The sequence below is a fragment of the Lytechinus pictus genome, chromosome 15 (assembly GCF_037042905.1).
Source record: "Lytechinus pictus isolate F3 Inbred chromosome 15, Lp3.0, whole genome shotgun sequence".
NCBI classification, from domain to species: Eukaryota; Metazoa; Echinodermata; class Echinoidea; order Temnopleuroida; family Toxopneustidae; genus Lytechinus; species Lytechinus pictus.
Genome location: NC_087259.1, coordinates 20,846,788 through 20,859,745, shown reverse-complemented (window position 1 = coordinate 20,859,745; position 12,958 = coordinate 20,846,788). Strand labels below are relative to the sequence as shown.

Below are 12,958 nucleotides of genomic sequence, written 5' to 3'. Positions count from 1 at the left end.
ATCATTAATTTTGTAATGCACAGACTTATTGATATACATTCCAGTTCCACCACCTTTTTTACCAACTCGGTGTTTATGTTCAAATAAATAATCTTCTAATTGAAACATTGATAAAGGAGATGAATCATTTAGCCAAGTCTCGGATATTCCAATAATATCAGGGTGATGTTCAATTTCATTTAAAAATATGTCTAAATTTTTATTAAGACTTCTGCAATTGAGATGTATAATAGAATATGTTTTACCTAATGATCTGTTATTTTCGTTAAATGTTTTTACAGTAAAATACTGGTCTGACAAATTAATAGGATCAAAGGGCTCATCATTATTCAAGGATAACTTTGGTGTGCCATTATTAATCATTTCATGTAGGAATGAATCTGAAAACTTATGTCTACGGTCATTAAGAGACATATGGCATGTATCATAGAATTGTTCATCATTAACATTATTAAAAGGAAAAATTTCACTTAAGCATTTATTACATAAAAAGTTATTGTTTGTTACATCATTTCCGAAGCTAAGCAAATCATGCTTCAAATCATAAATGTTTTCTGTAATGCTACAATTTGAACATTTTACCCAATAATTATCAAGATTCACTGGAGAGGAATCACAGTTAATTACTGACAGAGACATGTACGAATAAAGTTTTGAAACAAGCCAAGTAATTGGAGAGAGGAAAGACAGAAGATAAAAACTTGAGAAAAGAGAGGAAATTAAGAAAGATACAACATTATAAAAAGCATATCACAACATATAAAATCAATCTTTGTAGTAACAGAGCAAGCTTGTCTCTTTGACTTCTTCAATCACTTTATTTGGCTGATGATAATGATAATCCTATCAAACTCAAGACATTCATTATGTTAGAAACCGCTTTTGACTGAACATTTCTGTCAATATATCATAAACAAAATAATGTGTCGTACGGGACACTTGTGTGTCGTACGGGACACTTGTGTGTTGTACAGGCACTTCCGTGTTGTACTGGGCAGCCTGAATAAAACAATGAACTTTTTATCAATCAGAAGGGGAGCATTGCCCCTAAATTTTTCCTTTTTATTGAAAAGCCTTTCAATAAGTAGTCATTCAGGACAATAGAATTAAGTAACCTCAATATATAAAATCGGGAGCTATATGTTATCATTTATTTTCATGATGGGAAATGTACAAGGGTTCACAGCCTTTTTACGAGCTTGAGGTTTTGTGTGAACTTATGTTTTAGTGAATTGGCTAAAATGTTATGATTTTTCATATAAAATGTATATATATATGATATATGTCACAACTGTCAATTGTAATTCCACAAAATATTTTTTTTCTAAAGAAATGCGATTCTACTTTTTCAAACCTTTCTGCATTTCATGAAACCATATGGTTTGTCTTATTTTTTCAGATTTTTTTTTGACCAACATGGTTTGTCTTATTTTCCAGATTTTTTTTTTAAACTTGAAAAAAAGTAAGGAGTTTCAATACTGTATATAAAAATAGTGATCATCAAGGGAAGTCCAAATAGAGCGTTGTGGCCCAGTGGATTAGTCTTCGGACTTTGAAACAGAGGGTCGTGGGTTCGAATCCCAGCCATGGCGTAATTTCCTTCAGCAAGAAATTTATCCACACTGTGCTGCACTCAACCCAGGTGAGATGAATGGGTACCCGGTAGGAAGAAATTCCTTGAATGCTTTGAGCGCCTAGGCAGCCCAGCTAAAGCCGGGGTAATAATAATAGCAGGGCCCGCTGGGAGAACAGTTTTCGGAACTGAAGCGGCTTCCCTGGGTAAATATACCTGTATTATTATTATTATTAATAGATGATTGATATGTAAATATTTTTTTACATCTTATAATAATTTCACATTAGCATGCAAGAGGAAGTAATCTTCCAGAATAGGGTGAATCAATTATAAAGGTTTTCTTTTCATGATCAATGACAAAGAAATTTAAAACCTGCTCTGACCAGTGAAAATCACTAGTTTAGCTGAAGGGATTCACAAAAGAATACGCCTACATGAAGTCAAATAAAGTGGTTAGAATCACCTATTTCATGTTCTATGGAAAAAAAAAAGTACTTTAATTTTCAGTTCACTTTATGTCAAATCAATTACTTAGATTAAAAGAGGCCTACTGTTTATAGTTTCTGAATCCAAATCCTGCAACTAAATGCAGTATGTATTGTGTGTCGTACGGGACAACTTTTAATAGGACAATAATTTATTGAAAAGTGAAGGGCAGTAATTAGATCTTTATGGGATAAATCGATCACTCATGGGTCAAAGATAGAGAAACTGATATTGTGAAATTGCATCATCAAAAATAAAATTGTAGAAAAAACTTTTGCATTTTCATGTGTCGTACGGGACATTGCCAAAAATAGGTTCGGAAAAATCAGGGCTGCCCCTATTATGGATCATGAAAATGTTGTAGATATTATTTGGAACCATCAATGAAATATTATTCCATTGACCTGCAATATTTTCAACCTTCTCGTGCTTTGCCAATAATTGTTTCAGGCAGTGTTTGTACTTGACTATTTAATTAGCAAAATTATTGAAAATTGGAAATTCCATTGTTTCCCCCCAAAAAAACTATATCTGACTTCACTTTTGGTTGAAACTCATAATTTTCATATAATTTAGGTATCATAGTAAAATATTACACTACTTATGACTTATTGAAAGCATGTTGAAATTTATATTTGTGAAGTTCTAGTGTGGAATCGCCCTATACAGTGAAGTGTTCCAATGGAAGTAACATGATCAGTCTAAGGGATTTCTTCCTGACCCCCCCCCCCCCGTTCTCTTTTCTGCCAACGATCCGCCAATCCTCTTCGTTTCGTCCCCTCTCATTCTCTCCCTCTCTCTCACAATTTCTCTTTCACCGTTACCCCCCTCTTTCTCTCCACGCACATACACGCACCCACATCACACTTGCGCATACACACGCTCCTCCCTTTCTATGTACCTATCTAATCTATCTATCTATCAATTAATCTATCTATTTATCTATCTTTCTTTGATTTATCTATCTATATATCTATCTATCTTTGATTTATCTCTATATATATATATATATATATATATATCTATCTATTAATCCATCCATCCATCTATCAATCTATCTATCTATTAATCCATCCATACATCCATCTATCAAACTATCTATCTATCTACTAAACTTCTCCTATTCTTGTCTCTTCTTTCTCTTGTGTTCTCACTGTCTTACTCCCTCTTTTCTCTTTAAAATATTTTCCATTCTGTATCCTGGTATGTCCACTTTCCATCTTCCTTTTCCGTCTCCTTTGTAACATATTTCTTTTTATCTATTCACCTTCTGTTTTAATTGTCTGGCAGATAATTTGTGAATTTTGTCTGAATGAAAATGAAAGAAATAATACAGCATTTTTATTGCAGATTTTGAGTGATGAATATAAATGTTTTCTTTTACTGTTCTTAGGTATTCATTGGTGGAATACTTACCATCGGTATAGCAATATGCGGCAAGATATCTTATTTGAAGGTAGGTATTATGTAAAAAGTAGAAGTCAAGTCACGATGACTACTGTAATGTATGTACTTATACTGGATACTTGTATTGCGCCATCTACTGTTGAGATGTGATACATTATGCTAGCCAATTGGCACCTTAATAAAGACACTCTACAACCGTATCTCTTGGAGTCAAGACGTATCTTTTATTGTGCTCGTCACATCACATGGTGTCAGAAGGTTTTAAGAACCAGCGCTTTCTTGATAATTTACAACTATGTCGGGTCTGCGACCTCCTGGACAACTGTCCTTTGAAGGGAACTTGTCCAAGAATTTCAACGATTGGATACGGGAATTTAACGTCTATGAGATTGCTACTCAACTGACGGAGAAGCCGGAGATTGTCCGGTGTGCAACTTTTCTCCACGTGGCAGGGCCACATGCTCAGGCTATATGCCAAACTTTTCAATTCGCGGATGACGAAAGAAACAGGATAAATGCCTTGAAGCTGAAGTTCAGAAATTATTGTGAACCTAAAAAGAACACAACTGTGAACAGGTATTTGTTCAATACCCGCAAGCAACATGACGGTGAGCCTTTTGCTAAGTTCCTGACGGAGATCAAAAGACTCGCAAACGACTGTGAGTTTGAGCAACTTGAAGAGTCCCTACTGAAGGATCGCATCGTCTGCGGAATAAGGGATCAAGCGCTCCGGGAAAAACTCCTACAGATCGAGAACTTGACTTTAAAGCAGTGCACAGATATGTGTACTTTGGCGGAAGCCAGCGCCGAGCAAGTGAAACAGCTTTCCTCGCACATCGACGGCGTCGAGAAAGGAGCCGTAGATGCCATCGACGCAAGGCGCCGAGGACGTGAAAGCGCTAGAGGGCAGCGAAATGGAAATGGAAGGGATGGAGATCACAGCTCGAAGTCATTCAGGCGAGATCAACGTCATGAACGTGGTCGACGTTATCCTGAAGTTAAACGCCCGACACAGGCAAACTGTAAATACTGCACATATCCCCTTATAAAAAAAATTGAATGGTATACCATTGAAATACCATACACCATACACCATTGATATACCATTGGAATACCATTCGCACAGCACCCATCATACACCAATGGTATACCATTCAAGCCCCAATGGTATACCATTCAAACTAATTTAAATAATTGGGACGTTACTATTACCATATTCATGAGCACCATTTACCATTCATATACCATTGATCAAACACCATTCACCATTGATCTACCATGGCCACTATAGACAGGTTTACCATTGACCACCATTCAGCCACCATTCACTGGCCTACCATTTACCATTCAGCCACCGTTCACTGGACACCATTGGTCTACCATTCACCTTACACCATTCACCATACACCATTCACCATACACCGTTGACCCATTCACCGTACACCATTCGCGTACCATTCACCGTACACCATTCACCATACACCAATCGCCTACCATTCACCATACACCGTACACCTACCATTCACCGTACACCATTCACCGTACACCATTCGCGTACCATTCACCATAAACCATTCGCCTACCATTCACCATACACCGTACACCTACCATTCACCGTACACCATTCGCGTACTATTCACCGTACACCATTCACCATACACCGTTCACCATTGCCCTACCATTCACCATACACCATTGACCTACCATACATTGTACACCATTGGCCTACCATACACCGCACACCATTGACCTACCATTTACAGTTCACCATTGGCCTACCATACACCATACACCATTGACCTACCAATCACCGTACACCATTGGCTTACCATACACCGTTGACCTACCATTTACTGTACACCATTGGCCTACCTTTCACTGTACACCATTGTCATACCATACACTCTATACCATTGGTCAACCATTCAATTTACACCATTGGCCATACATTATAGACCACAAGTGTACTGTGAATGGTAGACCAATGGTTTACACTGAATGATAGACAGTAGACCAAAGGTGTACAATGTTTAGTAGGCCAATAAAGTACAGTGAATGGTAGACCAATGGTGAACAGCATATATAGCTCGGGTTAATGGTAGGATTGATAATGGATTAAGTATGCTCAAGAAAAAAATGATGAAAACAGTTATTTCAAGAACGTCAAATGTTTTTACTATAAGAAGTTTAAGTACAGCATAAATGGAACACAGTATTCACAAGTATAGACTTTATAATTAAAGCACATAAGTTATGAATATATATGACTTTGCTCCTCGTTGACATCTATACTCTGTCAATCTTGGTATCTAAAAAAAACATGTATCAAGACAGAGTTTAATTGAAAAACACAACAAATTAATAAAATTTCCAAGAATAAACATGTTCTCTCTGATGGCTTTTTACGTGGATTGAGTACTTGGCAAAACCACTATTCTGCAAACAAACCCGATACTTGATACCTGATACTGATACAAGGTTAATACAATAACCTTGATTTTAAATCTGTTGTGTGTAATTGCTTTCACACAGCTACTTCAATGACATTAATAAAATATTTTTTTTACTAATAAGTTCAAGTACAAAAGAGTGGAACCCAGTATTGACAAGTACACGTATGGCATAAAAGCACCAGCATTATGAATACATGTGACTGCACGACTCTACAAGAGGTCAATGATTGCACTCCACATAGATATTATGTTAATCTTCCTATAAACAAATCTAAATGTAAGACAGAGTTTGGACAACAAACTGATGAACACCAAATTTCGAAGATTAAACTCAAAATGTGTGATAGCCTTCACATGGCCAAATGATTAAAGGTAAAGAGTACCAAACTTAGAGGAAATAAATATCCCCAAAAGGGGGGAAAATAGTACCCCCATAAAAATAGAACCTCCTAATATTTCTCTATTTTCTTTTCACCTAAAAGATATATCAAACGGCGTGTTTCTACATAGAATCGTTAAAAGGTATTACCCGCGTAAGTATCCAGAATCCCGGAAAACTTTCCTGTAGAATTTTGTAGAAACAGACGCGATGCGGTTTATTGATAAACTGCTTCAAGCAAAATATGGTTTCTCATAACCATCTCTGAGAGGTGGTTATTGCCATGTTAATCCGTTTAACTTTTCTGTAAAAACACACGGCAAAATAGCGTATCGTGTCTGGCGGAAGTGCTTAATCCCGGAAGTGCAATTTCGCAGTACATAAATTTGCACATTCTGGCCTTTTCGATCTCGCCAGCTGATCGTGCAACACGTATACCTGCTACATTGAGTGAGATCTACCACAAATTTTGAAAATTTTCCTAAGAAGATGCAATTTTGGACATATGTACAATGCAACGTGAGGTTATAGGTTGAATTTTCCGATTTCCGCCGTTTTTGCAATGCGAAAAGCGAGTTAATCAGATTATTCGGTTTGTAGAAGCAGGTTGGTTTAAGGGCGATAAGGTTTTTCGAGTCCGGAAAAGATAAATCGTTTTTAATGATTTTCTGTAGAAACATGCCAAAAGTTTATCATAAATACATTAAAGAAATAAATAATATCTATATCAAAAATAGAATATATAGAATGATAAAGAATATATCATGAAAATAGAAAAAAAAACAAGAAAAATAGCGACATCTTTTTTAAATATTTTGCAAATCATATAGAAAATAATTCTTAGTAGCACATCTATTTTTTAACTATTTCCCATAGTTCAAATATACAAGATTCCCACTTATTTCTTTGTTGTCTATTTTTGTTGTGTTGAATCAGATGAATAACTCAACTATGTGTGAAATATAATATATTTTTTGTCTTACACAGTATATCAGTAGTCAATCGTAATTTTTTACAACCTACATTGTAGCTTGGACAAAATTTGAATTCATATAATACAAAAAAATATATAAATTGGGATCTTGTATATTCATGAGGACTTGCAGAGAACAGTTTTACCAAAAAATAACAACTTTAATTCGTCATAATTTCGTTAATCCTCATTCAATTTTGATGAAATTTTCAGTGTTTTTTGTTTGTCTGATGTACACTTTGTGTTTGAATCACATAACTTTTAAATGTGAGTACCTAGAGTAGAGTACCTAACCCTTCAATCAAATCGGTTAGACGACCGGTTACATTTTACATATAACATAGTTATAAGGAGAATGAAGGGGACCATAGAAAGAAAGCATGAGGAAAGGGGAGATTTAGGTAGGAAGAGAATTAATCAGAAAAGCATAATGTTGACAATTTCGTTAAAATCTGATAACAAAGTCTTTGATTTGAAGGTTTAGCAACATTTTGGGAAAAATTACTGGAATGTGCACATGATCGTCAGGAATATGTGTTAGGCTTATGTTATAAAATGAAATCATAATAATTTCATATTTTCGAACACGTGTGTATGATATGTCCCACGTAGCATAAAATGATTTCAAGCAATGCATGTGTTTACATTAAATAAATCTTCACTCCACTTTTTAGTTCTTGGAGGTCAAAATGTGAATAAACATGACTTCTTGTTATAAAATACAAAAGAACAAGTGGGGGTATGACATCAGCTTGTTAACTGTGGGTGCGTCGTGGTCTAGTGGTTCTGACTCTCACCTTTCAACAGAGTGTCGTGGGTTTGAATCCTAGCAATGGTGTTTTCCTTCAGCAACACATTTATCCACTGTGCTGCACTCGACCAAGGTGAAGTGAATGCGTACCCGGCAAGATTAATTTCTTGCAGCTGTAATAAGGAATATGGGATGAAAACAATGCAAAGGACAGTATGTCAGCTACGGGTTCAAAACATCAATGCTTGTCGTGCGTGCAAGCTTTCTTGAGAAATTTATATATTTTTCTAAAATATCGAGAAATTTGCATAATACACTACCCTTCAATTGAATAGTACCAATTAACAAATATCAACAAAACATTTTGTACAATATGATAAAGAAATTCATGTTTAACCATAGATTAGCAGAAAATAACCTGTTATATTAATGGGAGGTTGCCCAAATGATGACAAATACCATACCACATGCATACCTGGGGCCAAAGTGTCCACCCCCCCCCCCCCCGCCAGCATATTGATTTTTTTACAGGGGGGGGGGTGTTAGAAAGGACGTGTAATCCTATAAACGGGGATGACATTTGGTCTTTTTCAGTATTTTTACCATTCCTCACAAGTTTTTTTTTTCAGCTATGCCACTGCAGGAGTACAATCTGTTTTATTTAATGAAGCTTTGCAATTTTTTCCACTGAAGTGAATTCTTACACAATTACCTTTCACAAACTCCAGTTGTTTTCTTGTAAACGGTTTTCTGTGTTCAACACCTGTAGTTTCCTTCCCAGATAATCCTGGACCATCTACATTATCATCCAGTGTATCCGTCGTCCAATCTTAAATGAAATAAATTTCAATTTGAGTGTTGGAAAATATGCATGTGCAGATAAAAACAAAAATATAATACTAATATAGTAAAACTTTCTTTAAGCTCCAAAATGCAATGATTCACTCATATACAGCATCATGATAATTTTTATTTTAACATATGCAGCAAATTCACTTGAAAATATGTTTGAAATTGATGTCACAGAAATAAAATTCCCCCACCAAAGATTTTCTGTGTGTGCATGCTGGAAATATATAGATCAATATAACACAGTTACTCTGCTGCGTAACGTGTTTTGATCAGCAATCATGTAGGTATGCAAGAGAAAATTATCTAATAGAAAAAGAATGATCTGAAGTCATATTTCCAGAGCAGCAGTTTTCAAAAGGTAGGCCTAATCAATTAATTGATAACATTCAATATGATTTTCTTTTCTTGGTATTGACAATCACAGTAACGGATCCAGATGGGCACAATTGACCTGTGCCCCCCCCCCCCCCCTTGAGTAATAGTCATTCAATGGCCCGAATTCAAAAGGTGGTTTTGAAAACCCCGGTTGAGTCCATGTTTTATGGAGATTTCCTGTATAAATTACGCTTATTTACAGCGTATATCAAAATATGTCCAATGCTGATGCGCGCTTTTGTCACAGTGCGCCAAATTGACGCCTGTTGCCGTGGTTATCCACGCTATTTCAATCACGAGTCCACTGTTTTGAATTAATGAGTCCACTCTTCAAACAGTGGACTCATGAATAAAATAGCGTATCTAACCATGGTAACAGGCGTCAATTTGGCGCACTGCGACAAAAGCGCGCATCAGAATTGGACATTTTTCATACACGCGCCAGATACGTGCTAAATTAAGCGTAATTTATACAGGAAATCTGCATACACCATGGACTCAACCGTGGGTTTTCAAAACCACCTTTGTGAATTCGGGCCAATGTGTTTAATGTAAATATGGCGTCTTTACACAAGTGTGTCCCTCCTTTTGAAAGTTACAGCAAATATTTCTAACGGAAATATATACCGTGTTTACACTTAATCGGCTTTTTCATAGCGTGTAAAACACGATTAACTTGCATCGGCTCGCGGTTCAGAATCAGGAATTTGCACCACCAAAGTAGTAGGTTCAGAACTGCGAGCCGATGCAGAATCGGCTTTTTACTACGTGTAAACAGAAAGCCGATTCTGCATCGGCAATTGGTGCGCATTTCATTTACTTTACCATTGTGACATAATTGTAAACGCACGGATCCAGCGTTGTCTTTATTATGACGTATATTATTGGTGAGCGTATCAATTGAGGTTTTTGACACGCGAGCCGATTCTGCACCGCAAGCTGTAACAGCGTGTAAATGCAGTGCAAGATAAACCAAAAGCCGATTCTGCATCGGCTTTTGGTTCTGAACCAAAAGCCGATCAAGTGTAAACACGGTAATTGTCTCATACACAAGTAAAGATCTCTTTTTTTGTGCTTGTTCAAGTTTCCTGGGAAAATGTGCCCCCCCCCCCCCTTGAGAAATCCAGGATCCGTCCCTGGACAATCATATGCCAGTGGGTGAATTCTAGACATTATTTTGGGCAAGTTTTTGATCAGTAAATAAATAAACACAGATAAAAAGTGATCACAGGACAAACTTAATTTAAAAAAATATAATTAACAAAATTTTCCACCAGAAATTGTCTACACACATTTTGAGGTCAATACACAGTATGCCCATTTTTCCAAACATCACGATCGGGAACGGCGGTATTTTGGCTCCATTCCCGATGTTATCGTAATGGTGGGAGCCATGCCGGGGTGGAATTCAGAGACCAGTGAGTTGGGGGGAATTTCCCCAGGCCAAGCCAGTCCGGGTTGAGAGCCAAAACAGCGAAGATCAGAAGCTGTTATGTCTCCGAAAAAAACCAAATAAACACCAAGATAATGTGACCATTTACCACTATTCATGAACCAAGCTCATCTATTTTCTCGAATAATCTAACTTAATTTATCCTTTACATGAATTTCAGCCACTTTGAGCAGTGGAAACAGCATTAATTTAGCTTTGATCTCGACGTCTTAGTTAAAATTCTTAGTCAGATTTTGCCAAACGAACGCAGAGGGCAGCCAGCAACACTGTTGACTTCGTGTTTGCGCGTTGTAATCGCAAACTTCAGCAAATATCCAAATAAATATACGGTGGAGTGAGACCCTAAATCTGATAACTCGAATGATGAAATCATGGTGGAAGCCGGAATAAAGATGTTCCTGATGCTCAGTGAATTGATTCGGACAAATATTTAGGTTAAATTAGTTCGCTAACATCGCAGGGTACGAAAGTGCATTAGGGATTAGCGGGCCCAGGTTTTTCTTAGGGCTGCAGCAGCGGTGTTGAGCGGTGGCTCCGAGTTCCGGGCCGATCCAGGACCCATAATTTTTTTTGCTAAACCTTCCGGTCCGGGCTCAAGCCAGGTTATCTTTGCGGGCCCCAACATTAAACATAACGTTATCGTTCAAATTCTCAGTCAGACATCACTTTGCTTGGCTCTGCCATTATTTATAAGAACTGAAGTTAGCGACCAAAAGATTTGCCTGCGGCAGTTTGCATGATTTGGTTACGAACTTCAGTCCATATAAAAATTACGGCAAAGCAACGCATGAGGATTCACACAATGACGTAGAGATCGAAGCCGATATACAGCTGTTCCCGATATTCGGAAAACCGGTGGGCATATGGACATTCAAATGCAATTCAGACTTGATATGACATTTGAGAACAACATTTGGTGGTGAATTTTGCTCAAAGTTGGTCGGTGAGAAATTAGTGCCCAATCCCACGGAAAAATCCCAAGGAAAAAATTCAGAAATTGTGATTTTAGTCAGCTGGCATGGCTGAGTTCAGATTAGTATAGGCCCTTTTTTTTTTGGGGGGGGGGATACATTTACATATACATGTAAACTACGAATTTTGTTTACAAACGTCAAAAACTATGCCAATTTTTATATTTGAACAAATTATATCGTATTCATATGTAATAAATATTCTAAAAAACCTTAGGCCTAACCAAGAAGAAAATATCACATAACTCACTAATACCAAAATCCCGCCATGTTTTCAGAACACTTCTTGATTTATCATGGAATATTTCTCTGCCTCAATTTCTAAAATATGTTAATTCCAAACAGTTGTAGGTTTTCTCTGAATAATTATTGCAGTCTCTCTAGAAAAATTGAATAGGAATCGTTTGTCACTCTCTCCAGTCACAGTTCCGCACACAAAGTGCACATTTTACCATTGAAATTGCATGCGCAATAAGTGGTGCGTAGCTTTTTAGGGCCTGCGTAGCCTTTAAGGCTTTACTTTATGTTTTAAAATTTAGGACACCTTACCATGTTTCACCTGAATACTACCATGTCCATGTCATCTTAATTTACCAACATTATCTACCAACAACAACAAATTATAGGCCTCATTCCAGAGCAATAAGGTTTCCATTTCAGTGAAACAATGTCAATGTTGTGCAGTAACCAATGGCCTAATTGACACTTTGACAGTCAATGTCATGACAGTACTGCACTGTACAGCATTAATTTAACAAGTCATTCATTCATAAATTCATACCGGTATTCAGAGATGGTTTTGTAAAACATTGACAATAGATATCAGGCCATACGAGCGAATTACTACTCAATGACAATGCTCGGCTCAGCTCAACTCAGCCAATACAATTACAAAGCATATTAACGCAATAATAATCCAGAGACAGGCGTGTCCCGGCCCGCGCCAACGGGGCAGTGGCGGTACGGTGGCAGTGAAACCCCGTGGCAGTACAACGACATCTAACACTAACAGTAACACTAACAGTAACATTCTAGAAAATCAGGCCGAGCCACTAACTACGAAAACAATATCAAAGAAAATTGTTATCTAACTTACTGTTTAGCGTATTCTGCGAATGAATTTGAAGTCGTTGTCCGAATCTGACCTGTGTTCCTTTAGTTTATGATGAATTATAGACGGACTTCTGAACAGCAAGACAGTGGTTGATCGGGTTCTTTTTTCAAATATTGCAATTGGCGGTTACATGCGTACGTGCGCGCGCGCGTGCGAGAACAACACTTA

General features: G+C 37.1%; 1 long non-coding RNA gene across 1 annotated transcript; it reads right to left on the bottom strand.

The window, feature by feature from the left end:
• Nucleotides 1–5,624: 5,624 nt before the first annotated feature.
• Nucleotides 5,625–12,902, bottom strand: LOC129278422 (uncharacterized). Its single transcript, XR_010295908.1, has 3 exons — nt 12,773–12,902; nt 8,738–8,854; nt 5,625–8,198 (listed from the first exon to the last, which is right to left on the bottom strand). It is a non-coding gene; the product is annotated as an uncharacterized LOC129278422 (long non-coding RNA).
• Nucleotides 12,903–12,958: the final 56 nt, after the last annotated feature.